At 38.6% G+C, this 7,120-nt stretch overlaps 1 long non-coding RNA gene across 1 annotated transcript; it reads left to right on the top strand.

Annotated features, from left to right (window-relative positions):
• The first annotated feature begins 4,270 nt into the window (after positions 1 to 4,270).
• Positions 4,271 to 6,885, top strand: LOC130989122 (uncharacterized). The gene is made up of 3 exons (XR_009090483.1): positions 4,271 to 4,488; positions 5,948 to 6,009; positions 6,586 to 6,885. It is a non-coding gene; the product is annotated as an uncharacterized LOC130989122 (long non-coding RNA).
• The last annotated feature ends 235 nt before the right edge of the window (positions 6,886 to 7,120 follow it).

Below are 7,120 nucleotides of genomic sequence, written 5' to 3'. Positions count from 1 at the left end.
ATATTGGTTTATGGTCAAGAACTTGTCACTTTCTTGTTGTTTGAACGAATTTTCAGAAATAATGAAGCAGAATTTGGAAGAATTGGCTTAAATACAAGTTGTAGACGGTCTCGATCGGAGTACGTGACCGCAAACGGATCGTAAATCGGAGTTTGGACGAAGGAGAACGAGCCAAAACAAAATTGCTGCGCAAAGCGTCAGAGCTCGCGCGGTCGGCTTGCGCGGCCGCATGCCACGGCCACGCGACGGAGCAGAATTTGCTGGAAGACCGCACGGTCCAGGCGCGCGGCCGCGCGAGTCGCCGAGTTTTCGCCCAAAAGTCCGTTTTTCAGCCTTTTACGCGATTTTGGGGTATTTTTGAGTCATACTAGACCTAGGGCATATAAATACTCCCCAAGAACTTATTCTAAAGACCTTTTATCACTTTGTATCATATTTTACTTTTCCTGAGAGCTGAGAGAGACGGAGAACAGAGCCAGAGCAAGAACTGAAGATTCTCGATTTCAATACGGTTTCATTGTTGAATGTTTTACAGTTTTATTGAGATATTAGTTTTTAGTCATATGTCTATGTGTGGCTATAATCCCTTTTTCCCAGGGTTTAGGGAGTAAACATGGTTTGAATTTATGACTGTTTGATTCAATTAATTGGATTGTTATTTCTTTCTATGTTCTTGTTTTAATTGTTTGCTTTATTGATTGGCCATCAATTTAGCATAATCATAGGTTTTAATTTGAGATCGGGAGATGATAATTATTACTTGAACTAAGAACATAGAACACATTTATTTTAATTCTAAAGGGAATTGATAACTGTGAGGGCGTTAATCCTAGGAACTTTTAGGAGTTACATGTTAGAAGTGCGATCCAGGGATGGTAGCCTTGCATGTAATCAACGGTTTGTATGCCACGTGAGTGGGTATGGACTAGCTTAGAGATTGCCTTAGGAATCGTCTTATTAATTGAATTGAACATGTTAGTTAGGAGAATCTGTTGAAACCTTGGCCTTGGGAAATCTTCTCTTATCTGTTTCTCTGTTTCACATCTTGATTTATTTTGTTTCCAGTATTTATTTATTTTTTAAGTTTTAAAAACCAAAACTCTTGATTTCGTTTGTCCAGATAGAGTAGAATAATTTAGGATAGGAATTGGTAAATTCAGTCTCTATAGAATACGACCTTGCTTGCTACTGTACACAATTGCACCCGTACACTTGCGGCATGTTAAAAGAAATTAGCGAACACATAGCCAACTCCATATCTAAGGCTCGATTCAAAGCCTCAGTGTATGACAGTGCGGCCTGACTTGCCAACACTACCCTAATGTCCTGCCTCAAACCGGCTCAGAAAAGCTCAGACATCTTCTCATCGGTGTCCACTTTCTGTGGAGCAAAACGTGATAAATCACAGAATTCTCGGTCATACTCTGAAACCGACTTCTTTCCTTGTCTCAAACTTCCAAATTCAGCCTCTCACTGCTTACGATAACTCCTCGGTACATACTTCTCAAAAAGCGTAGCCTTGAATTGTTCCCAGGTGTAGTTCTCAATTTGCTCGGGTGTCAGAGTCTTCTGACGTGCTTCCCACCAGTAATCGGCTGATCCAGTTAGTTGGAAGGACATGCACAACATCCTCTCCTGATCATTACACCTGAGGAACTTAAAGATCCTCTCCAAAGCTCTCACCCAGTCTTCCGCCTCTTGTGGACTTCTAGTCCCACTAAATCCGAGTGGATTCTATCGAAGAAAAAGTTCTTCGACTCTACTCTCAGGTTGCAGTGGTGGCGGGGGTGTATCTTCCCGCCTATCATCTAAATTACGCCCTTGGTTGCGTCTCGGAGGCATTCTGTATTAACAGAAGATAAATCTCACATCAAACATCATTCCAAGCTTCGCCGAAACTAAACTCAACATACTAACTCAACTCAAGAAAACAATCACGCTCAACTCGACATTCATAAAAGAAATAAAGCTCATCAATGCTAACAAAAGACCACTCTGGTCAACCATATATACCCATCATAAGATTGCCTCTTTAGAGGACTTATACAAAAATACCATAGTACTTATTATGATGTCACTCTAAGCTAACATCATAAGTAGTACTATGTCTCGGCGTGGACCTCATACGGTCATTTCTACCGGCTAGCTCATCTAGTTGCTACTCTAGCATACTAGGAACATCTATCTATATAGCATCTATAGGGCAATATATACACATGCCTATCTAAAGCATGTCAAAAACATCAAGTACTAACATCTCCCAACCATATGTACAACATAGCATAAAGAAAACAACTACTGCCAGGGCGTACTGCCCACACTCTCGCGATCCTCCTCGGCTCTAGCCTCCACCGGATCCTCCATCGGCTCCTCCTCGTCCTCATCCTCGGCTCTAGCCTCTATCGGATCCTCCATCGGATCCTCCTCATCCTCATCCTCGGCTATAACCTCTATCGGATCCTCCATCAGCTCCTCCTCGTCATCATCCTCGACTATAGCCTCTCTCGGGTCCTCCATCGGCTCCTTCTCATCATCACCCTCAACTCTAGCTTCTATCGGATCCTCCTCAAATACAGACTCGATGGCTACCAACCTCTCCTGGAGCTCCCGATGCGAAAGACATCCCGTCAACAGGTCCGCGTAGAGAATCTGAGTGTCTGTGACGAATCCCATCTCATGCGGGTCCAGTGGCTCAAGACGGCACGTCCCAACTGGAACCTGATGCTCTGGATCATTCTCGGTAGACCTCTGAACTCCTACGGGGCGAGATCCTCCAGCCTCGCAATGGTCCTGGCGACTAACTCTAGGAACAGCGGGAATAGTAGGTGAGGGTACACAGTATGGAGATGGAGTATAGTACGGAGATGGTGGCCTGTCAACTGAACTAGGTGATCGTATAGCCTAAGGGGCTGGAGCTGGCAGTGACTCGTCATGGAATAACCCAAACTCGAGCGGCTCAATCGCAAAAGCTCCGGCCAAATCAAACCGCCTCTCGTACGGCCCAATTGGGGGAACTCCCCAAGCCAGAAACTCATGAAGTCTCCATAAAGATCAAAGGCATGCCCCACTCGGTAGATGTAATGGGGGGCCATAGCTCCTGCCCATCTCTGCCACTCGTCCGGCAGCACACTGACTAGGCGCATGATGCCATCCAGACCAGTAATCCCTGCTCGAAGACTGGCCTCTAGCCACAGTCTATGGTAATGCGCCAGAAACTCTGTCAACGTGTCTCTGTGGCAGATGCCGTACGTCTCGTACTCATACCTGACCTGTGCTGGGGTCGATCTCATAGTCGTCCTCTTTCGCGCAGTGCGAATAATCCTAGCCATCCTATAAGGAAAACTTAAAGGTGACTCGAAGAACTAACTCGGTGGAACACCCCACATTTTCTTATATTTGAGATTCGCTATAGAGAGCACTGAGGTGTTAACACTAGCATATAATGAGATGAAATATCTCAATAAAATGAGATATGAATAGTTTAGAATTTCGATGATGGAGCAAGAGAGTGAATCACTTAGAGTAAATGAGTTTGATAGAGATAGTGATTGAATTGAGAAGAGAAAAAAATCCGTTGGAGTATAATTATTATCTGAGATGGATTATTTTATTAAGATTTAAGAGGATGCTCGGCTAGAAATAAAGTCGATATGAGTAAGTGAGAATCATTATAGAGAAAGAGTTGAAATAGTGAGATGATTGAGTTGACGTTAGAGTTTCAATTTGACGTTAGACTTTGAGTGATTTTGATGATACGCCTTAAGTGAGATTTTTTTTGAATGAATATTATGTGACCTACTTGTTACATGTGTGATTACGATTTTCTTGAATATTATTGCACGAGATTAATTTTCAAACGAGTATTGAACGAGTTTATTTTTCAATCGATGAATAACATTTTATATCAATCGAGTTATTTTTTTTTTCCTAACGGAACTTCTCGGAATTTATTTTTTTTCCAAGATGGATGTGAAGTGAATTATGTGAGCAATAATTATGTTATAATTATTGTTGGTCACTTAAGTGTATAATGTGTAGTTTTGATTTAATTAGTGAGTGTTTTAATGAATCAAATTGTTACTACACAATTACTACACTTTTTACTATATAATTTTACATTTACACTAATTGTTACTTTTAACCTAGGGTTAATTACTTTTAACTTAAGGTAAATTATGCAAGTGGCCAAGTGGATTATCCAACATGTGAGGATTATCCTTAATATACTTAGTGAGTAAGTTTGAGGTTATTCATTCCCTCATTTCTCACCCATAGAACTGTCCCCTCCCTCTCTCTCTTCTCTCCCAATTTTCTTCATCATCCTCCATTGATGATCATATACAAAGCTTCATAGATCATTTCTATACCATAAGCTTCCATTAAAACAAGCTCTAAGCATCTACACACTTCAAATCAAGAGCAACTATGGAAGGTTTTTAAAGCTTGAAGTCAAGAGGATATTTTCATTTTCTACTCAAAAATCATTGAGTAAGTGTTAGATTTATTTAAATCTAATCATATTTGAGTTATATAAGCATGTATATGGATGAAAATAGCATGAAAACCCCACTTTTTTTTCTCTTTTCATTTTTTCGAAAATTAGGGTTAAAGGCCCTTAAAAAAAATTCATCTTCTATTATTGAATGGAGATTATATTCATGCTATTGAGATCCTATTTAGTCCATTTCTACATGTAAAGAATAGATTTAGATTGATATGTGAATTTTTAGATGAGTTAGTTTACATGATTTTGAGAAGTTTGAAGTTCATGGATGGATTGTTGATTTGGTTATGAATATGAGCTATTGAGATTATTGAGATGATATTTGATGGATTAGAATGATGATTAAAGGTGTTTGATGAAGATTGAAGTGAGTTAGTTTGATGAAAAATAGGGTATAGTTGGCTATATGCTTAAAGTTGGCAAGTTGATGAGTTATTTTGGAAACCTTTAAAAAGCTACTGACTTGATGAATTTCGACAGGGTTCTTGATACCCAAAAATCTTGAAAATTTTATGGTGCGTATATAAGGGTGTCATGAACGTTCATATAACATTTTAAGTCATTTGGACTTCATTTACTACCCTTTTAAAATGCAAAACACCAACTGCAACTTTCTACCGAAAGTTTGGAAGAACAGACCTTAGAGTCACCCTTTTCAGTAGCTTCCCCTGAGTTTTTTCTTTCCAAATTTTTATGGTAACGATATTAATGTGTTATATAACTACCCACAAAATTTCAAGTCATTTTCGCAATGTTTACTATTTTTCAAAATTCGAAACTTCCAGTTGCACGAAACAGCCGAATATGGTAGACTGTGGGAGAACGGTCATATCTCTTAAACCACTTGGAGTTTTTCAACCAACATTTTTTTAAATAAAACTAGACTCGAACCCAGGAAAGTTCTGAGAAGAAACAATTTATTCCCTTAAGTTAAGGCAGTGCAGAAAGAGTAAATTGAATCAGTTTTTGATTATGAGATGAGATATGAATTAAAGATGCCTATATGTGGCTTAGTAAAGATGAATTGAGCTTATACATGAGAAATAAAATAAAATGGCATAATTTTTTTTATGTGAGTTAATTTTTGAATATATGGTTTAAGAATGATTTATAAAATAGATTTTTGGGAAATTTCCCCGACTAAAAATATTTTATTTTATTTTTTTCAAAAATGAGTTTGTTTATGTGATTGCTATGTGCTTATGGATTGTTTATCTATGAGTTGTTCCTTGATAGAGTTTAGACCTACATTAGGAGATAAGTCAAGAATAAAGTAGTGATTACTTAGAAAGTGTTTACGATATGAGATCGAGTGAGACGGAGTGTAGAAATTAGAAGTAATGTAATATTACTAAGATAAAATGATATTCTTAGTAAGGAAGTTTCTGACCGATTCCTTTTGTTTTACCCCATGAACTATATTCGATGTTATGATATCTGAAGATGCGAGCAGAGGACGGAAGTGAGTCCACCCCGAACGCTACGAGAGTAAGCTAGGACATCGGGTGGGGATTATTTTTACTATACGTATATAGAGATCCCCTGCGTATCGTAGGCCTCTTATACGAAATGAAATAAATGATGTGATTTAACAGTCAATTTCAGTTTGATGAAAATTATTACTGTTGATGATGTTTATGAGTCTGATAAATATTTTGAGATTTATTGATGTTGAACTAATTGACTTGCCAAGTTTTGATGACGACGAGTCTGTATGTCACCATCTACTGATGAGACGAATTCGGGTCCTGCCACAAGCGGGATTTTGTACACAGAGGTGACCGTGAGCTGTCCTTCGGGTTGGCCGGTCACGGTACTTGAGAAGGAGGCCTACTTCTCAGTACCTTAAATGATGATGATTTGTAGATGTGGTACATACATAACGAGAATTTTGATCGGTCATTTATTTATGATGTTTATGATTGTTAACTGCTTACACGGGTTCTTTTGAATAAAATCCCCGTGTATTGCTTATGTGGCAAGTTCAATCTATGGCTCTAAGAGCTAGTTTTCATTTGATTTTCGGCACATGTCCACTGAGTATTCTGTACTCAGCCCTGCATGTATTTCTAAACGTGCAGGATAAGCGAGGAGGGAGATTGGACTGGTGCTGGCAAGGATTTTGTTTCGGATGATCTTCATTATACCGTAATTATATTCCTTGCGTAACATCAAGATGTTGAGGTTTATTTTAAACTTAATCAAGAAATTTACTCTCGGCTATATGTCTTCATACATATAGTCTGTTTGCATTTTGCTGCAATACTCTGTATATCCCGAGTCATTGTGAGTAATTAGCTATGTTTACTTTGTAAAGGTTGACAAGAATCTTGATGATTTAAAAGTTATAAAGCCAATAATATTTTTATTGATGATGATGTTATCTTTCTTGATTTATCACGTTTCAGTGATTGCTTCCGCTTGACGTTCAACCTAGTTTTCTCATTTTACCTTATTAATTTATTTTAGTCGTATCGATACCCGGTCTACGCTATCACTGGCTAGGCATCGGGCTGCGACACTCGGCTCAACTCAGGAAACATAAACAAGCACAATATAACTTAAACAAACAAGTACTTAAAAAACAAATGCTAAATCTCTCAAGCTTTAGCTCTA

Source organism: Salvia miltiorrhiza, chromosome 6 (assembly GCF_028751815.1).
Source record: "Salvia miltiorrhiza cultivar Shanhuang (shh) chromosome 6, IMPLAD_Smil_shh, whole genome shotgun sequence".
NCBI classification, from domain to species: Eukaryota; Viridiplantae; Streptophyta; class Magnoliopsida; order Lamiales; family Lamiaceae; genus Salvia; species Salvia miltiorrhiza.
Note: the sequence above shows the minus strand (reverse complement) of the source record. Positions and strands in the feature narration are given on the sequence as shown.